Raw genomic sequence first — 22,263 nt, forward strand, 5'->3', positions numbered from 1 at the left:
ATCTTTTAATCCATTCTCCCTAATCTTAGCCACATACTCAATGCAATCCGAGTCACAACAGCAGCAATCTTTTAAAAATGTTTGTATTGAAAATTTTAAAGGAAAGGAAATTACAGTAGCAATTTTTTGTGAAAAATGAAAACAAAAGGAAACCAAGTTCCTGGGTGCAGAGCTTCCACATGCTGTGAGAGCAGGACACCGCTTTAGTGGCCTGAGGACAGACACACCTGTCCAGGATCATTTCGTTTCCTACAAGGACCCTGACATCAGTTGATGCTTTTCAACAAATTGTTATGGAAAACTGGGTGTCCACCTGCAAAATATATATTTCCATCTGCACTGTGTACAGAATACACAGTACTGATATGAACTGGGTCATAGTCCTCAACATAAATATTAAAACTGTGTACAATTTACTAATGAGACATCTATCTCACCCCTCTTCCAGGCTCTGGGACCATCACAAAAGAGGTACAAACAGAGGTTGGGGAAGACCAGGGCAAAACGATGTCTTCTGTAGGTGATAGGGCTGCTGCACTCATGAGCCCCCAGCAGCTGTGGCTGCTCACACGTGATCAAGGCAGTCAACATTTTAGTATGGAGTCAGAAGGGGTTCAGAAGCCCCCAGACCTATCTGAGGTACTGCGCATAGTTGATGTCCCTCCACCCCTTCTCAAATCAAGACAAAGCAAAACTGAAACAGAAGCCCACAGAAAAGAACATGGAGTTTGTTTGTATTGGCCAGCTACCCCTGGGCATGGGGCCTGCCTGCTCCTGGGCATCGGGCCTGTCTGCTCCTGGGCAGATTGTGACTGGCATACCCAATGAGGCTCTGTTGGAGAGAACAGATTTTCCCTATGCAAGTGGGGATCAATTGCTTCATGGTTAGAGCTGGGACCCTGTCAGTGCTGGAATCCCATCTGGCCCAAGCCTGTTCAGGTATGCTTACAGTCTCTGAGTCCATATGTGCTTCAGTCCTGTTGTGTCTAAAAGAATCTGTTTCCTTAGAGTCAATCATCCCCTCTGGCTCTTAAAAGTTTTCCACCTCCTCTTGCACATAGAACCTTGAGCTTTGAGGGGAGGTGTGAGGAAGATACCCAGATAGGACTAAGTACTCCCAAGTCTCTCTTGGTACTTGCAAGATGATTCTCGAAGGAAGGTTGACCTAGATACTGGTCTGTCAGTATAGTCCCAGAACCATAGAAAATACACATTTTTACATAATAACTATTTTCTCTAAAGTGACTCTAGAATGACTTCAGGTTTTCAACTCCAGTGGTTCTCCACCTGTGGGTCACAATCCCTCTGGGGTTGAATGACCCTTCACAGGGTCACCTAAGACCATTGGAAAACACAGATATTTACATTATGGTTTGTAACAGTAGCAAAGTTACAGTTATGAAGTAGCAATGAAAATAATTGTACGGTTTGGGGTCCCCACAACATGGGGAAGTGTAAAGGGCCACAGCATTACGAAGGTTGAGAACCACCACATTAGAAGAAGGCAGACTACTCCTAATGTCTGCCTCAAGCATGAGAATATTGGGATGGGCGGACATACTGTGTGTAGATGGAGTTTCTGACCTGCAGGGACCTGTGGGCTGTGGCTACAGCAGGAAGCTACCATATACAGCAAAAGTAAATCTCAAGCCATGGTGACTGATGACTCTAACACCAAATGAGATTGATTGTTCATGGCAAAATAACCCATTACAAGGCCATGATCTCACCAGTGATTTTTCCAGAAAATTTACATGGTTGCAATGTTTATGTTTATGCCTATGACCTACTTCATGCCAATATCCTGTGTATTGCGTATGCTGTGAAGTATATACTATGCAGGATAGTCCATAGTTTCCAGGTGGACAACCAGTGTTCCATCACAGGCAGCAGTGGGGAGGAGAGGTAAAGGGATCTCTGTGAGGTTGTGGCCAGTCCAGTCTACATAGTGAGACCAAAGCCAGCCAGAGCTGTGCAGGAAGATGCTATCTCAGCAATCAAAACAAACCAAGAAGGACTCTGTCTGATTGAAGATTCATGAGTTTACACTGTACATTTATAGCTGTATGAATCTTTAGAATAAATAAACCTAGTTCATAGTGATAGAGTCTATCAGTAGTCTAAGGATGATCATGTGGGGTTCATGGCAGAGGACAACTTGCAGGAATAAAGTCTCCTTCTACCATGTGGATACCAGGGATCACACTCAGGTTATCAGTACCTTGCCCACTCAGCTGTCTCTCAGGCCCTGAAAATGTACCTCTTCACTGTGGTAATGATTGTCTAGGTGTGTAGCCAGTCAACATCTTTTCACCTAAATGAGGTAGCATGGTTTCTATAATTACATTATACACTGAGAGATTATTAAAGTCAGAGCAGGAAGCTGTTTGGCAGTTCAGGAAGGAAACACTCTCTGAGGAAAAAGGACGTTTACCCAGTCATTGAAGTATGAGGCAGCATCATGACAGGTATGAGAGGCATTGCTAATTAGTGTCACACAGCCCCAGAATCACAATCATGTGTTTCTACATAATGACCATTCTCTTTAAAGTGTATCCAGAAAGACGTTATAGTTCTAGCATTGTTGGACGAAGCCAACATTATCAAAAGGCCTCCCTATTTGAACATGAGGAGAAAAAATAGAATTTCCCAGCATATCTTTAATTTAAAAAAAAAAACACAAAGTTTAGGTAGAAAACTTCAAACTGTTAGTAGTCATCACTATGACCAAAGCCACATTAGCTTCCAGATGCAGAAAATATTTAGGGAACATATTCCATGATAGCAATAGTTCCGGTCATCCTAGACACACAGGCACAGGCTCAAGACATAAGAAATCCCTGGCATATGAACACGGTGCCATTCAAATATCTGCAACCCAGAGAAACTTCTAAGGGGAAGGAGACCACACATTTTAAGAACCAATCTACACCCCAGAGTTTGTGGGGCTTCCAGGAGAACTCTCTGCCAGAGATTCACACAAGACTTCTTCAGCATCTGGAACTGATGCAAAATATAGGGGGGGGGGGCTGTTGCTAGGAACAACCAGAAGAAGGATGCAACTTTCCAGTTGGTCCCAGAAAGTAAAAGACTAATTCCAAACACCGACAAGAGGAATAGCAGTTCTGTGGTGACCTTTGCAATGGAAGAAAAAAAAAAGTTAGTTGATGTTTTGAGGAAGAAACTTGGAAGCCCTGCTTCCTTCCACCAGGGTTCTACCACTCTGACTTCCTAAGGACCTTGAACTTGAAATCCAGCCAAGTAAACATCCTGAAACTTTAGAAGACTGTCTGGGGATAAAGATCCAAAATCATAAGCTCAAATCTATGTAATCACCCATAGGACACTGGAACTTCTGTATGTGATTCGTAAGGTGAAGATAAGGAACCCTGAGCAAAGCTGTCTCCGTTTTGTTTGGGCAAGAAACTTGGAAGGCATGAGAGACCAATTTTTAAAACCAGGGAGCAGGAGGGAGACCCTGGAGCTGCTCCTGTGGAGAAAGGTCCTTCTCAGACCTCTCCAGGCCAGTGATAGCTACTGAGCAGGTACGGAGAAGGTCATGGTCCCCTGGACACTCTTAGCAGATGCAGAGTGAAGATTTACTGAAGATGAAAGGATCTTGGCTCTGGCCACAATTCTATATAGCTTTATTCCTGAAACTTCTCACTGCGCCTTGCTACCTAATGGTCCACAAAGTGACCTCCAGCCTCAGACTGGTAAGGTCACATCACAGCAGTCGACATTCCAAAAGAATTGTCTTGGCTTGATTTTATAAGTGATTGCCTTGCCAGTCAACAAGAGGGTTTTCTCTCCCCTGAAGCAAAACTAATGATTTCTGATTTATTTGCCAGATATCTTTGCATCTTCTAAATTCATTTATTTAGCAAACATTGATGTCACACTCCATTTATGCCAAGTACTATTCTCAGCACTACACAAATGTTACTGATTTCATCCAACATGTTACTTCTGAGTGACAGTGACAGCCCCACAAAGAGGCTGCTGCAATTGTCAGTGTCTTTACTGCAAACTAGAAACAGCCTCATCTGCCCACCTCCAGCTGGTGGAAATACCCCACAGTGTGCACGCTGGGCTTTGTCCTGTTGGGATGTAAATGGTTTCTATCTCATCCCCAGGGAGTCAGCCCATTAGAAATGTTTTCCTTCTCTTGAATTGATCCCACTTCAGGCTCTAAGGGGCACTGGCCACCCTCCTCTTTCACCCCCGCCCCCACCCAGCAGTCCTCCCTTTCCAAAAGCTTGTTGGGCAAACATATCCTCTGACAGATCCTGGTGATATAGATGTCTCGTTTTCAAAAATCTTCAATCAAATTTCTGTCCCTCAAGCCCTCTTTTTCTCCTCATTCTCCTTATTGGTTAACACCTTTCTAATAATCAGGTGTCCAGAACTGTATCATTTTATCACTTTGCAGGCTCTGCTTCCAGGTGCTGTTTACTGTGGCTCTGGGGCTTGTGAGACCTTCTGCTTTTCATGGGCATCTGTTTCCAATCATTTATCTCCAGGCTCTTCCCTCCTTCCTGCTTTAACCCTGACTTATTTTCTCCCTTAAATTTCCACACGTCCCGGGTTTTGTCGCCTTGTCCACCTGGAATGCACATCCATACCTATAGGCTTGTAATTGCCTGAATTATTAATTCATGTGTTTCTGAATTCTCCAGAATCAGTTTTCAGCGTGAAGAAAGGCATGGGCCAACACTTACTGAGCACTTCCCATGACTAAGCATGTTCACACACGATCTTAGACTAAATCATAATTTTAGCTGCTGTTTCTACCTGCTTTTTACACATAAAGAGAGCTAAGGTTAAAAAAATAATAATCTGCCAAGTTGAGTGAGGTGGAATTCATCCCAGAAGGAGTTCATGGTCACCCTCAGCTATATAGGTCTCATCCTTATTAAGACAAGACTGGTCTACAAGAGAGCTATTGAAAGACTTAAAAATTAGCAAAGAAATTTAGCCCAGAAAAGGAAACTCTCCAAACTGAATGTAGGTCAGCCTAACCCAGAAACTAAGGCCACTACTATGACTTAGGGCCTGGAATTTACCAGCTTACAAGGCCATAAGATAACTGGGTACCAAGAATTCCCAGATGGCCACCCTCCCCAAGGGGCTCATGGAGGAAACAGATTGCTCCACTGGCCAATGTGTCAATAATTAACAATTAAGGGTCCCTATGAAACAAAGAGATAGCTACCATTTGCTCAAGCAAGATAAGCATATCCTGAGGTCTGCAGGTTTTACAACTGGTGGGTCAGGAGGCCATCTGATTCCCAGCCCTCTCCTCAAGACAAAGGGCCTCCTAGGAGCCCATGACTCTGGTCACACCCCTCCCTAAGCTTGTGGTTTTTGCCTTTAAAAACGCCTGTGCCTGGGGGACGGGGCTGCTCTCTAACCTGCATGCTGAGAGAGCCCTTTGTACAAATGTCCACCTTTCATTAAAGCCTCTTGCTGTTTGCATCAAGTTTCCACTTCCTCATGGTGATTGGGGTGGTCGAGGTCCTGGGAAAAGATTCTGGAGGCCTGAGCTTCCAGGGGTTCTTACACTATAAGAAAGAAAGGAAGAAAGACAGAATGGAAGGAAGGAAGGGTGGAATGGGGAAGGGAGGAAGAAGGGAAGGGAAAGAGGGAGGGAAGGAGGGAGGAAGGAAGGGAGGGAGGGAGGGAGGGAAGGAGGGAGGGAAGGAGGGAGGAAGACCATAAAGATAACAGTAGGCAGACTAGAATTTGAACCCAAATTCTGAGATTAACCATTAAACTGCATGGTGTTTAATGCATGCCATATGTAAAAATACTGTATTTCATTTTTATTGCTATTTAGAATAACAAAATGGCATGAACCAGAATTTCAAGTTAGTGTTATCTTTCAAAGGTATAGAAGAAATTAAAACAGGGTTTCTTCACAGGCACATCAAAAATTAAAAAAAAAAGAAGGAATTTCAGAGATAATTTCGTTCAAACATCTCATTTGAAAGGTGAGGACCTGAAGCAGAGGTAAAGAATGATTTGCTGTGATGAAACTCTGAGGCTCTTTCTACCTCATGATTCTGGCCTCTGCCCTTGTGTTTAAAGGTGGCTTCCTGGGATCTACCCCTAGGCCTCTGTGGCTCTCTCTGAAGCCATAAGGCCAGGCCCACAGTGCTGCATCTAGGGTGCAAATGAGCCTTGCATTTCTCCTTCAGGCTGTTACCAGTACGGTCATCTGTCTGTTGTACCCTGCTTGGCATGGAGAACCGAGCAGCTGCTTTCTCCCTGTTGAAAAGCAGCACAGCCTCTCTCCATTCCCTCTGCTGCTCTCCTCTTCCTTATCTCAAGCTGGCAATTCTCAAAGGGCCAGGTCATTTTCTACACTGTCCCCCAGGTCCTACAGAATCACCCCAGGCCAAATGATCTCTTCCCTCCTCTGAAAGGTTTCCCATGCCACTCATTACCAGTTATCATATGCTGCCCTGAATCATCTGTTTGGTGCCTTTTGTCTAAGAGCCTGCCTTGCCTCCAGGGCAGAGATCATATCTTATTCATCATTGTATCCACCACATTGCCTAGCCTAAGGCCCACAACAGAATAGGTGTTCTATAAATGTTGATTGATTTATTGTACGTGGGAATGAAAATGACTTCCTTGCTTCTGAGGAGACAAAAGCAAAGAAAGTAACTTTTCTGAGACCCATGAAATAATTGGGAATACACATTTTAGAGGACTCAAAAGAAAAGTAATTGTGAGTACTTGTACTTATGTGAACACGAATTGTGTCTGTGGGTAGTTAATGTTTTCACATGAACATGACTGTGTCTGCGGGTAGTCAATGTACTCATGTGAACATGACTGTGTCTGTGGGTAGTCAGTGTACTCACGTGAACAGGAGTGTGTCTGTGGGTAGTCAGTGTACTCACGTGAACAGGAGTGTGTCTGTGGCTAGTCAGTGTACTCATGTGAACATGCTTGCATCTGTGAGCAGTGAAGATGGGCAGACACTGTTCAAGCTGATATTAAGCAGACAGGACAAATGAAAGAACCCCTCCACAGACTCAGACAGTTAAAGATACTTTTTTTAACCAATCCTAAATGTAGGTATGTCTTGAAAATTAAACGGGTTGATTATCAACAAATATGGAAAGTAGGAGAACCTGAAATTCCCAATCCTGACCCTCTCTAGGTAATATGCTTTCTCATTTGGCTTTGAAAATTCTGTGGGGATTTGTGAACCTGTCTTCCTGACCTTCCTTGTTGTGGTAACTTCATAGACTGTGAGGGAGGAGCCAAAGCTTCAGTTTCACTTGCAGAAGGGCTAACAGAAGCTCCTCAGGACAGACATTTAATCAGTAAGAAAAGTATTTTTATTGTTTATTTTTATCCCCCCACAATTGATGAAATGCTTTGGACTATCTTTTTCCAATATCATCCCCATGGCATCTGTTAGCAATGATTTTGTAGGCTGGCGCTGGTTTGGTCAATACTTACCACTATGTATTTTCGTTAGCAACTATTGAATGAATGGGACCTTGTCATTGCCTATGTTCTACAAGAAGAAATCCAATGCCAGAAGAGATCAGAGAGGCATCTCAACAGGGACTTCAGTCATGGAAGAAACTGAGAAAGGTTTTGTGACTTGTCACAACAGTCAATAAAGTGATTTTTTTTTATCATAGAAGATGTCCATTGTCAACTGATAATTGCCCCCCAATTAACAATAAATTTTAAAAAGTATTCTCTAGTAGAACTGCCTACTACTCTCTGGGGGGTAGAATACAGAAAATACCCCAATCCAGACAGTGAAACTTAGTAACAAACAGCTTTTTATGGGTATGATTGGAGGGGTAGGCTGAGCCATGTGACGACAATACTTGTGGAAGACACTGCACAGTCTTAATAGCTTGTCCTCTGCTTTCCCCCATCTTTGTCCCTGTGGCTTCCTCACTCTGTGGCTTCCTGGCCCTCTTTCTAGTGTTCTATGTTCCACTGGCATCTTCCCTCTAGAATGGAAGTCAAGTGTCCACTTCCATAGTGTGGGTGAGGTTCAGTCTGTTAGCTTAGGCAGACCCTTCCCTTCAAAGTGGCTTTTGACAATGCCGGCACCATCAAGCAAGTGGAAAGAAGCCTCTAGACTCCAGAGTCAACTATCCATGAGGCTGGGTGAAGAATATAAGGGTGATTGGGTACATTTAGGTAATATAGTTAATAAATAAGGACCTGCCAGAGACAGTCTGTAGTCCTCATTCCGATCTTCTGATGACAGTATCCTCCTTGATGAATGAAACACCATCTGGTGGCCTTCCTCAACAGAAGCAGAAAATTCTATGGTTCAATTTTTCTTGACTGGGTCTGCTTGGGTGTGGCCTTCCTCCTATCACTTTCTAGCCATTGAGCCAGCTAACTGAGATCAGCCTTTTCCCAGGCCCTACTGTTAGCCTTGTCTGTTGCCCAAGGAGCAGCTTTCACTCCTGCTCATGGTTATCCTAAAGGTCTTATGATGTCGTCACTGTATTTTCCATCACTTTGAAATGAAACAGGTTGCTTTCATTATCTCCAACTTTTGATAGTTTCTTGGTTTCAGGAATGTCATTGGTGAGTTGAAGAGATGGCTCAGTGTTCAAGCCTTTGCTGTGCAATCTTAAGGGCCAGCATTCAGATCACGGAAACACACACAAATGCTCAGTGGGGATGGTTGCCCACCTGTGACTTCAGTCTTTGAAGGTGGATCCCCAAGCAAGCTACCATATAACAGAGCTCTAGGATGGATTAAGAGACCCTGATTTGCAGTTCTGGTTCTTCATCGCTGCTCAGAGTCATCTGACACAAGCCACCTGCGTACTGGACCAAGTTCGGGAGCCGGATCCGACACACTGAGGCCCGGTGACAGCTCTGACTCCAACTGTCGGCCTGGCGGAACCCGGCACGCCCAAACACTGCTGACACCCAGGTAACAGTGACACCATCCGTCCACAAGAAGAGGACAGACATCAGAGTATTGGATCTGTTTGCATCTATCAGAAGGGAACCGTGGTCCCACACCCACCAGAAGAACACGAAACACATGCTACACCCACCAGAAGAAAGAATGAGAACAGGACAAGGTAAAAGCACATCCAACAACAGAAAACCCAATATGACACCACCGGACTAGGAACCATACACCAGTAAGACCTCAACATCACGATGCAGATGAACCAGAAGAGAATGACCTTAAAAACATCTTCAGGAAAATGATAGAGGACCTCAAAGAGGACCTCAAAGAGGTCATGAGAAAATCCCTTAAAGAAATTGAAGACAAAACAAACCAAAAACTACAAGAAACAGTTCAAGACCTAAACACTGAAATAGAGACAATAAAGAAAGCACAATCTGAGGGAATGCTGGAAATAGAAAAGCTGGGTAAACAATCAGGAACTACAGACTTAAGCATAACCAACAGAATACAAGAGATGGAAGAGAGAATCTCAGGAGTTGAAGACACACTAGGAATTAGATTCATCAACCAAAGAAAATCTTAAGTCCAACAAATCCCTAACACATAATATGCAGGAAATATGGGATACCATGAAAAGACCAAACCTAAGAATAATAGGTATAGAAGAAGGTGAAGAAATACAACTCAAAAGCCCAGAAAACATATTCAACAAAATCATAGAAGAAAACTTTCCCAACCTAAAGAAAGACATGACAATGAAAATATAAGAAGCCTACAGAACACCAAATAGACTGAACCAAAAAAAAAAAAGGTCACCTTGCCACATAATAATTAAAACACCAAACATACACAACAAAGAGAAAGTATTAAGAGCAGCAAAGGAAAAAGGTCAAGTAACCTATAAAGGCAAACCTATCAGAATCACACCTGACTATTCCTTGGAAACTCTGAAAGACAGAAGTTCCTGGATAGATATTCTACCTACAAGAAGAGACCAAGGATGCCAGCCCAGACCATTATACCCAGCAAAGCTTTCAATCATTATAGATGGAGAAAACAAGATATTCCATGATACAACCAGATTCAAGCAATATATATCCACCAATCCAGCCCTACAGAAAGTACTGGAAGGTAAACTGCAACCCAGGGAAGTTAACTTCCTGGAACAACCAGAAAAACATAGGCAATAGATAATCCCAACTTACCAACAGTCAAAAGAAAAAAGGGATAGAATCCCACACATAATCTCGCCACCATCACCAAATCAAAAACAAACAAGAATGAGCAATAATCAATGGTCATTAATATCCATCAATATTAATGGTCTTAACTCACCTATAAAAAGACACAGATTAGCAGAATGGATAAGAAGACAGAATCCTTCCTTCTGCTGCATACAAGAAACTTACCTTAACCTCAAAGAGAGACAGTACCTAAGAATTAAAGGTTGGGGAAAGATCTTCCAATCAAATGGACCCAAGAAACAAGTGGGGATAGCAATCCTAATATCCAACAAATTGGACTTTAAACTAAAATCAGTCAAAAGAGATGAAGAAGGTCATTTCCTACTCATCACAGGAGAAATCCATCAGGATGAAGTCTCAATTCTGAACATTTGTGCCCCAAATTTAAAGGCAACCACATTTGTAAAAGAAACTTTACTAAAACTCAAATCACACATAAAAATGCACACACTTATAGTGGGAGATTTCAACACCCCACTCTCACCAATGGACAGGAACACCAGACAGAAACTTAACAAAGAAACAAAAAAACTAATAGAAGTTATGGCGCAATTGGACTTAACTGATATCCATAGAACATTCCACCCAAATACAAAACAATTTACCTTCTTCTCAGCGCCACATGGAACCTTCTCTAAAATCCACCACATACTTGGCAACATAGCAAACCTCAACAAGTACAAAAAATTTGAAATAACCCCTTGTGTAGACCACTATGCTTTAAAATTAGAATTCAACAACAACAAGAACTACAGAAAACCTACAAACTCATGGAAATTAAGTAACACCCAATTTCGCAATGCATCGGTCCAGGAAGAAATAAAAAAAGAAATTAAAGATTTCCTAGAATTCAATGAGAATGCAGACACAACATATCCAAACCAATGGGATACTCTGGAAGCAGTGCTAAGAGGAAAGTTCATAGTGCTAAATGCCCACATGAAGAAACAGGAGAATAATCACACTAGAGAATTAACAGCACAACTGAAAGCTTTAGAAAACAAAGAAGCCAATACACCCCCCGAGGAGCAGACGCCAGGATATTACCAAATTGAGGGCTGAAATCAATAAAATGGAAACTAGGAGAACAATACAAAGAATCAATATAACAAAGAGTTGGTTCTTCAAGAAAACCAACAAGATAGACAAACCTTTATCCAAACTTCCCAAACAACAAAGAGTGAACATGCAAATTATAAAATCAGGAATGAAAAGGGGGACACAACAACAGACACCGAGGAAATCCAGAGAATCATCAGGTCATACTTTGAAAACCTATATTCCTCAAAATTTGAAAACCTAAAGGAAATGGACAATTTTCTGGACAGATTTCACTTTCCAAAATTAAATCAAGAACAGATAGGCAACATAAATAGACCTATAACCTCTAATGAAATTGAAGCAGTCATTAGAAGTCTCCCAACCAAAAAAACCCAGGGCCAGATGGCTTCAGTGCAGAATTTTACCAGAAATTCAAAGTACAGCTAATACCAATTCTCCTCAAAGTGTTTCACACAATAGAAGCAGAAGTGTCATTACCAAACTCTTGGGTATCAATTACCTTGATACCCAAGCCACACAAAGACACAACTAAAAGAGAACTACAGACCAATATCCCTCATGAACCTTGATGCAAAAATTCTCAATAAAATATTGGCAAATGGAATCCAAGAACACATCAGAGAAATCATCCATCCCAACCAAGTAGGCTTCATCCCAGGGATTCAAGGATGGTTCAACATACGAAAATCCATCAATGTAATCCACCATATAAACAGACTGAGGAAAAAAAATCACATGATCATCTCACTAGATGCCGAAAAAGCCTTTGACAAAATCCAACATCCCTTCATGATAAAGGTCCTGGAGAAATCAGGGATAACAGGAACATACCTCAACATAGTAAAAGCAATATACAGCAAGCCGACAGCCAACATCAAATTAAATGAAGAGAAACTCAATGCAGTTCCTCTAAAATCAGGTACAAGACAAGGCTGTTCACTCTCTCCATAACACTTCAATATTGTCCTTGAAGTTCTAGCTAGGGCAATAAGACAACAAAAGGAGATCAAGGGAATACAAATCGGAAAGGAAGAAGTCAAACTCTCACTATTTGCAGATGATATGATAGTCTACATAAGTGACCCGAAAAACTCAATCAGGGAACTCCTACAGCTGATAAACACCTTCAGCAAAGTGTCAGGATGCAAGATTAACTCAAAAAAATCTGTAGCCCTACTATATACGGATGACACATTCGTGGACAAAGAAATCAGAGAAGCATCACCTTTACAATTGCCACAAATAACACAAAATACCTTGGGGTACCACTAACCAAAAAAGTGAAAGACCTGTACCATAAGAATTTTGAGTGTCTAAAGAAAGAATTTAGATACCAGAAAATGGACAGATCTCCCATGCTCTTGGATAGGCAGGATCAACATAGTAAAAATGGCAATCTTGCCAAAAGCAATCTACAGATTCAATGCAATGCCCATCAAAATCCCAACACACTTCTTTACTGACCTTGAAAGAACAATTTTCAACTTTATATGGAGAAACAAAAGACCCAGGATAGCCAAAACAACCCTGTACAATAAGGAACTTCTGGAGGCATCATCATCCCTAACTTTAAGCTCTATTACAGAGCTATAGTCCTGAAAACAGCTTGATATTGGCACAAAAATAGACAGGTAAACCAATGGAATAGAGTTGAAAACCCTGATATTAACCCACACACCTACGAACACCTGATTTTTGACAAACAATCCAAATATATATGCTGGAACAAAGAGAACATCTTCAACAAATGGTGCTGGCATAACTGGATGCAAACATGTAGAAGATTACACATCGACCCAAGCCTTTCGCCCTGCACAAAACTTAAGTCAAAATGGATCAAAGACCTCAACATAAACCCAGCCACACTGAACCTACTAGAAGATAAAGTGGGAAATACCCTTGAATTAATTGGTACAGGATACCACTTCCTGAACATAACACCAGTAGCACAGACACTGAGATCAACAATTAATAAATGGGACCTCTGAAACTGAGTAGCTTCTGTAAGGCAAAGGACATAGTCAGCAAGACAAAATGACAGCCCACAGATTGGGAAAACATATTCACCAACCCCACATCTGATAGAGGCCTCATCTCCAAAATATACAAAGAACTCAAGAAGCTAGTCTTGAAAACACCAAACAATCCAATTAAAAAGTGGGGTACAGAACTAAATAGACAATTCTCAATAGAGGAATCTAAAATGGCTGAAAGACACATAAGAAAGTGTTCAACATCCTTAGCCATCAGGGAAATGCAAATCAAAACGACTCTGAGATACCATCTTACTTCTGACAGAATGGCTAATATCAAAAATACCAATGACAGTTTATGCTGGAGAGGATGCGGAGAAAGAGGAACACTCCTCCATTGCTGGTGGGAGTGCCAACTTGTACAGCCACTTTGGAAATCAGTATGGCGACTCCTCAAGAAAATGGGAATGAGTCTACCACAAGATCCAGCAATTCCACTCCTAGGCATATATCCAAAAGAAGCACATTCATATAACAAGGACATCTGTTCAACCATGTTCATAGCAGCATTATTTGTAATAGCCAGAAACTGGAAGCAGCCTAGATGTCCCTCAACTGAAGAATGGATAGAGAAAATGTGGTCCATTTACACAATGGAGTAGTACTCAGCAGAAAAAAAAAAAACCAATGGAATGTTGAAATTTGCAGGAAAATGGATGGAACTTGTAGAAACCATTCTGAGCAAGGTAACCCAATCACAAAAAGACAAACATGATATGTACTCACTCATATGTGGACCTGCTTTATGATACATAGTAGTGACCATGCTTTATCAGAGCTGTTTTTAATGATGTTGCTCAGAATGGTTTCATTCCAGATGATGATTGAGAAGCTAATTAAAAAAAAATTGGTGCCAGGTACCATAAGGGTAACAGAACTGTGCTGTTTTTCTGGGATTTTGTGTTTTACTTTTTTTTTTAATGGAGATTGTTGGATGTCTCTACAATTTTGTTCAAATGACTGCAGAACCTGGAAAAGGTGTTGCTGCTCTTGATGCATAACATACTGCCATTAATGGTCTATATATATATATATATATATATATATATATATATATATATATATATATATAATTTGAATTTTTGGAAACTTTAGCTGTGCTGTCAACTTTGGAAAAAAGTATCCCATTTTACTGTGTTCAGTTAGCATTGTACAAAAAGTAACAGCCATATTGTTCTAGAAATGTTGAACTTAATTTTTTTCCATTTGTACATTTGTATTAAATTTGTATTAAATTTGTATTAAATATGTAAGCTCTTTAAAAAAAAGAAGGGATTTTGAGAGCCCATCCCATATGAAGGGATGCTCTCTTGACCTGGACACATGTGGAAGGGCCTAGGCCTGGCCCAGGATGATATGGTAGACTTTGGGGAGCCCCTTTTGAGGGCCTTACCCTGCCTGGGTAGTGGACGGGGGGATGGCTAGGGGCAGGTGGGATGTTGGGGGGGAGGGGAGGGAGAGGGAGAAGGGATTGACATCTGAAGCAAGCTTGTTTCTAATTTGAACTAATAAAATAAAATAAAAATTTTAAAAAAAAGAGACCCTGACTCAATGAATAAGGTGCAAATGTGACTGGCCTCAGCTTTGGACCTGTATCTGCACATACTCCTACCTACACAAACACACACTAAAAACACATGTCTTTACTCATGGGTCTTATTAAGCTGTCTTATAATTAAGAGCATGAAATCCACCTTCTAATATGGACTGCAGCTGTGGCTTAAATTTCATAGTGTCTATTGTACACCAACATACAATTACCTTTTGAGATTTGGGCTGTTACTCTGCCTATTTTACAAATGGAGAGACTAATGCATTGCTTGTGTAAGGTTAGCATTGGCCTCTCTACCTTCTACTTCCAGAAGGTGAAGAAACAAACATTTGTTGAGTATTCTCTAGGTGCCAGTCACCATGTTAAACATTTGTTCCATGTTAATATCGTTAACAAATTGTCCAGATTCCTACAGTCAACAAATATGTAATCAAAGTGGACTGTGTTACTTGTCCTGCACCTGGAATCCCATGACTAACCATCTAAGGAAATGTTTCTGAACACAGTCACCTTATTGTGTTCCAGTACTTTCAATCACATCTATATTGGAAAGCTGAATGCATACCGACATTTTCTAGAACTTGCAAATAATTTGTCACTCGGAGCTCACATGCTGGCCAGCAAGGCTTGATCCTTAGAATGGCAACATGGGGAGCTGCCAGAATGATTAAGAGGAAGCGCCAAATGCAAGATGACTATCGTGGGAACATTATCCTCAGAAGCAATTAATGCTGGTCTCTTGCATTAAGTGGGTTCTCATGAGAGGAAGTTGCTGTAAAGCAAGACCATCCCATGTAGCTGGCCCTCTGTGCATGTGGTTGGTTCCCCTTCTGTTTCTATGACAAGTTGTGCCACAGATAACCCAAGAGCCAGTGAACGTTTTTTGGACCCTGCTGCCACAAGAACATGAACAAGATTGTTACGATAAATCTTTCTACCAAAAGCCGCCAGAGCCCCACTGACACATGTGTGCTTTACGTCAGTTGCTCACCCTAGTTAGGGCCCAAATGAATACACAGAGAGACTTGTATTAGGTACAATGCTGCTTGGCCAATGACTAGGAGTCTCATCTGCTTGCTCAGTCTTAATTATCATAAATCTATTTATTTTATAAGACTTATAGAGGATGCCTTCTGCTGGCACTTTCTCTTGCCCATGGCTCACATCCTGCCGCTGGAGGATGCGAAGGGGAAAAAAGGGATACTTCCTGTTTCCTTTGCTTAAATATGAGTCTTCTTGCTATGTCACTTCCTGCCTGGATCACCACTTTTCTACTACATTTCCCAGAATCCTCTTTAACTCCTAGTCCTGTCTAACTTGATGTATCACTGGCCAAATAAGTACTTTATTCAATAATCAATAAGATGAACTTACACAGTACATTCTTCATCACAAGATAGACATCTTTTCTTTACCAAGAATCAAAACATCCTTAGGCATTTTGTTATAGCAACAGTAAATGTAACAATATACTTATATTCACTTCCTAGGCTTCTAATAACTAGAAATAATTATTATTCCTCTTGACATAACTTCTATCATTCTTACACTCTTAGATGATCAAACCCCATTTTCATTACAAAATAAGTCTCTGATTAGCTTCCAGGACACCTAAATACAAGTTTACACACAATATTAATGCATGTCTCCTTGTTTTTTCCTCTCTGGGCCCCAAAGATGTGCCTCTCTTCTACTCCAAAAACAATGTCATTTGTGGGCTTTTATTTCACCAACACTTTCTAGTAAACTCATAATTCTTGGCATTCTTCATTTTTTCCTACCATTTGCTTTTTAAGTTTTAATGCCCAAACAAGTTTAAAATCCTTACCTCTTGAGAAAAGTACAACTCTCAAGGTCTCTACAATCCCCCTTTCTTCTTCCCCGCTAAACGCATAAAAGCAAAACTATGGTCTATTACTATAGCTTGAATTTACATTCAGCACACTGCTGTTTCATTTTCTCCACTTCATTCCAGAAAATGCTCTCCCTAAGGCAACTAACCCACTGCTTAAATGGGAAAGTTTATGTAAGTATGTCTTGTTCATTAGTTCTCTAGTATTTCCTTATGTATTAAACTATTCTACTCATTCATTCTTTCCCAGTAACTTTCTGCCTTCTGCCCCAGGTAATGAAAGAGATTTATAAAGTTTTGATAGTGTCAAGGCTACCAGTGCTGGACATAGGGAAGGATGCCACTTTGCTGGACAAAGTGAATGCTGCCACATTCACTTTGATGTCCGTGTTTGTTCATTAGCTATCTCAGCTGGAGTCCTAACTGTCCACTCAATCAACAAAGCCAAGGATCTATGATGTGTCTTCTCAAACTCCTCTCTCATTCTCCTTGTCCCAACAAATCAGTCATTAAGAACTGTAGGTTTTACTTCCCACACCCTTCTAGAGTCTGTTAATTCTTCAGTCTTGGTGCCAGTTATCCACTAGAGTGACATTGTGACTTCAGACTTGAGATGCTCTACCAGGACAATTGTGTCTCCCACCCCGTGAGGCGTTTAATTTTCACATTAGGTGACAGAGGGCGAGTAAAACTTATGGGCACTGAGTAGATGCCAGGGGTAGAGAGAGAACCATCCATAGTACATAAAATAGCTCTCCCAGTTCCTCTCCCAAAAGAATTATCCAGCCCCAGTGTTAAAGGAGCCATGGCCAAGTCTCTGGACCTACTGTATGATGACTCATTTCTTCCGTTTCTTTTCCTCCTTAAACTTATCAACGAAGTGTTAGAGGAGTCGTTGGAAAAGACAAGTTTGCTCCAGCAACTCTGCAGCTTGCAACCTTCCATGGTCCCCACTCTTCTCAGGAGCTGCAGGGATCCTCTAAGACCTAAGGAGTGGCAGTTCCTTCCAGGCCGCTCCATGACTCTCCTTACCTCAAACAAATGAGATGATGATTGTTGATGCTTACATAACCTCGGTCTTCCTGGGCCTATGATGCTACTGTCCACTCCTGCTACACCATCTCACTCTCAGAGCACAGACAGCCTTTCCTCCAGTTCTCCTTTCTCCATGCTGAGCTGTGCACTTGTTTTCCGTATTTCATTAGAGCAGTGTGAATTTAGTAACATTACACTGCATTGAAGTCTCTGTTTCCCCAACTGCTCCTCTCAGTGTCCACCATTGTTTGGAATAAGGTGTTTGCAGGAGAATTGATGAGGACCTTGTCCTATATGGATTTTCAAGATGACACTTTATATTTACCTATAAATGAGTCAACAAACAATACTTAACAATGAATATGTGCTTCATACTTAAACTTTTCACAGATAAAATCCCATTTAATTCTTATAATACTAACAAAGAATGCATTTGGGATAAATACCACAATTCTAATTTCACGTAGCACTAAACTGGAGCTCAGACCTTGAGGTTACTTATGTAGAGTGACCTTGTTTATAAATGGAAAGCAGGGTATTGGAAATCAGGTGTGTAGTATCATGCTCATCACTTCCAACACTCAAGGCTAGCTGACCTCACTTGTATGCACATATGTGTATACACACACATTTTTTACTGGATACATTTATGAAGATGTACATGTATGTACAGGAATGACACATGTGCCTTTTAAAGTATCTAAATATATAATGTATCCCTCACTGTGCATCTATGTTTACCTATTCCTTAGTTCTTATAATTCTTGTTTGCTGTATTATTCATTCCAAGGTGCCCTGGAAAAGAGTTCAGAAGTCACATCTTCAGGAAAGAAGTGTTTTTGAAGGATTGACTTAAAAATACATCACCAGCCTAAGGACTAAGCATGGATTGTGGTTTTGACACAAACAGTGCAGACTTTCTCCTACAACAAGACAGATCACATAGATTATTTTCCTCCTGTGTAAACTCACCATTTGCATCCATCAGGTTCAAAACTTCACCTGTGTCAAGACAAGGTATCAGGGAGGAGCTGTCATAACTCCCTGGCTGTGGAAACAACACTATATACAATATTAAAGAAAGAGGATAGCTTAGCTGTTCTTTAACCAAACTGCAAGGCAAAGCTTGCCCAGCTTATTCTAACAAGTGGGTTAAGTCCTGTCCTCCTGTGACACCTTTACAATGAAATCTTATGGCCAAACACAAATCCATCACCAAAACAGTCTCTGGACAATTCCGAATTATTGATGCACTGTGGCCCAAGAGTTCTCGGTTCTGAGATGCAAGACCGAGTCAGAAGCAGCAGTTCTGAGTGTTTTGTGGAGTGAGGGGATCTTCCAGTAACACAACGCCCAATGTAGTAAATCAACACTTAGGAACTGACCTTGTGAAAAGCATAGAAAAATGAAGGTCTGTGGTATGTTACCATGATGTCCCTGAGCTGTTCAGGGTGATTCTGAGGGTATATCGTGTCGACTACCAGCTTAAGTATTAAACCCTGCTGCGCCCCCTCTGTGACCTCTGCAGCTATGGTGTCTGCCTCCTGGCTTCATGGGCCCTTGTGTGCAGAGAAGAGTATGATGGGGAGATAATGAGGAAGATTCTCAATCTTATAACATTCTATTAGAAATCACACACCTGAAGTTCTCTGATAGGTATCAAAGGATAGTTTCACTTAAAAAGAAAAGAATATTTAGAGGGGGAGTCTGCCATGTAACTTATATAGATTTTGGTGATTTCTTTGTAAAAGTATGCTTTATAAGACCATGTTCACTTTGTTTAGAAAATGATAATTTATTTTTAGTGGAATATTACTCATGTTAGCCATTTTGGTGGCTATTGTGAGTATATGAATAAAACAAGTTATAGAAAAAAAAAAAAGGAACTGACCTTGCGAGTTCCAGTAAGACCAACAACACACATCTCTTTATTGTGCCATGTGACACAGATGACATGTACTTCTGTAGTGTGCCCTGTGACAGACACTGACAACAGGCACCTGTGTGGTGTGCCCTGTGACACCTGTAGTGGGTACTCTGACTTTGTTCATTACAATTCTATGTTCTGCTTTGACCCATATAGCTGCTTTTAAATATGACCATGGTGTTTCCCTGTACGTTTTATAAAGTTAATTGTTTTCAGTAAGCTAACAATAAGACTTACACATTTGAAAAATATTGACATAATTTCAGTAGTGCATGCAATAAAACAATAGTATAATATGAAGTAAAGGTTGGATAACTGATAGGAAATATTCTGATATCTTCATGTTATATTTATGTGCTATGTGCAATGCTGACAAAATCTCATGTATCATATATTTATTTCTTTACTTATGCTAGAAAATAAATGTTATTAATTTTTGTGAGAATGTATGTCTTCTTACAGGAGATATGAATATGTGTGCATGTATATATGTATGTGTATGTAAATGTGTGTATTATGCATGTGTGTGTAAGTATGTACGTGTGAGTGTGTGTATGAATATGTGTATATTGCCTGTGTGTATGTGTGTGAGTGTGTGTATGTATATATGTATGTGTGTAAGTATGTATGTTCGAGTGTATGTGTATGTATATGTACATGTGTATGTATTTTTATGTGCATGTATGTGTATGTGTATGTGTGTATGTGTGTGACTGTGTGTGTATTTATATGTATATGTATGTATATGTGTATTTGTGTGTGACTCTGTGTGACTGTGTGTGTGTTTGCACGTGTGTGTGTGTGTGTGTGTGTGTGTAAGCCACACATCAACATCAACATCAGGCCTTTTCCTCAACCACTCTCCACTCTACTTTCTGGGCCCCTCACTGAAGCTGGAACTCACTGGTTTTGTTAGCCTAGGTGGCCAGTGAGCCACAGGCATCCTCCTGTCTCTGCCTCCCCACACTGAGGTAACGGATGTATGCATCTATGCTGGGCTTTTTTACATGTGTCCTGGAGATGCAAATCCAGACTGGGGTCTCCATATTTGCATGGCATGCACTTTGCACATGAAGCCATCTCCCCAGCCCAAAGGTTATTATTTTTAGTAAAGACAGCTAATCAAGACTGAAATATTTTCCTAAAGTAGAAACTGTGTGTGAGTCTCTAGTATTCAAGGATGCATGCTAAATCTTTAATTGTCTCTAATTAAAGATTATTTGAAATTTAACTTTCACAATTATCCCAATGTTTTTAAAATCCTATTGATTGTTCTCATGAGGATTACTCTATATGATAAGTTTTTACTTCTAGAAATATTTCAAAGAATGTTTTCAATTTGGGAGAGCTTATTATAAGAAATCTGGGCATTGAGTCTCATGCCGTAAGTTCACCTCTATTGTTGGGTATTTGAATAAGGGAAAATTTTTGTTTCACTAAGCAGAATAATGCTCCTTCACAGTAGACTCAAGAATATTGAAGTTTGCAGTTACAGGACATTCCCAAGACACAATTATTTTACAAAGTGCATGTATTTGTCTGCCTGCTTCTTCCTATGCTCAGGGCTTGACATGTTAAATACAGCAACAAATCTGCTATGATCCTGAATCATTTCAAAAGGAAAACAATAGTCCCAGAGCCAGCTGTCAGCCCCACCCTCTCCCACACTCTCTCACTCCTTCCTTTTCTTTCAACAACAGATGTCTTGTGTCCTTCCCAATGACTTGACAGCAAGCAGAAGGGCTGTAGCATCTTCAGGGCTGTAGTAGCCCCATCCAACAGATCAAACTGCAGCTGCAGCATGTGGGTAAACAGATCATAGCCGGTAACCAATGCAAGGACATTGTAGATTGTGGTTCATAGACAATGTGTGGAGAGCCCTGTCCTGGTGTGGTAACTTGGCTAATATCACCAGACACTTCCCCACCCATGCTGTCAACTTAGTCTTCAGAGAGAAACACAAGTGGATTTTCCTGGGCGCTATGCAGCAGAAGGCCCAGTTTGGGCACTGCTTTGCAGGAGCCTGGCATCGGGTGCTGCTGCCGCTGGGGCCACATCTTCATGTTTTATGGACCCCCTTAATTTTGCCCAAACACGTCTAACAGCTGATGTGGGCAAAGCTGTAGCTGACAGGGAATTCAAAGGCTCTGTTGACTGCCTGGCTAAGGTCTAAAAATCTGATGGGATCAAGTCCTATGTCCAGGCTTTAATGTATCATGCAGGGAATTACCATCCTCAATGCTGCCTACTTTGGTGTCCATGATAGTGCAAAGGGAATGCTTCAGGATCCAAAATACAGCCTCATCCGCTGGATGACTGCACGATCTGTCACTGATCTTGCTGACTTGACTTCCTAACCCTCCCACAAAGTTCACCATCACTTGATATGCATACAGGCGCATTTGACTGCTGGAGGAAGACTGCTCGTAGAAGGTTTTTTTCCAAGAGTGGATAATCCAGTGTTCTCATCGGTGTGGGTGGGACTACATGCCTGTCTTGTATGATGAAATCAAGAAGATCATGAAATATCATCTAATATTAGCATATTTTGACCATTCTGAAGAGATTCTGTGGACTTGTTTCTCTTATTAATGCAAGTGTTCCCTGATTGAAAGGGGGAAGTAATAACAGT

The 22,263-nt window shown here is 41.1% G+C and overlaps 1 pseudogene; it reads left to right on the plus strand.

Moving 5' to 3' along the window:
• Positions 1–507: 507 nt before the first annotated feature.
• On the plus strand, positions 508–21,988 carry LOC113836720 (annotated as a pseudogene).
• The last annotated feature ends 275 nt before the right edge of the window (positions 21,989–22,263 follow it).

This window comes from Cricetulus griseus, chromosome 7 (assembly GCF_003668045.3).
Source record: "Cricetulus griseus strain 17A/GY chromosome 7, alternate assembly CriGri-PICRH-1.0, whole genome shotgun sequence".
Classification (NCBI taxonomy): Eukaryota; Metazoa; Chordata; class Mammalia; order Rodentia; family Cricetidae; genus Cricetulus; species Cricetulus griseus.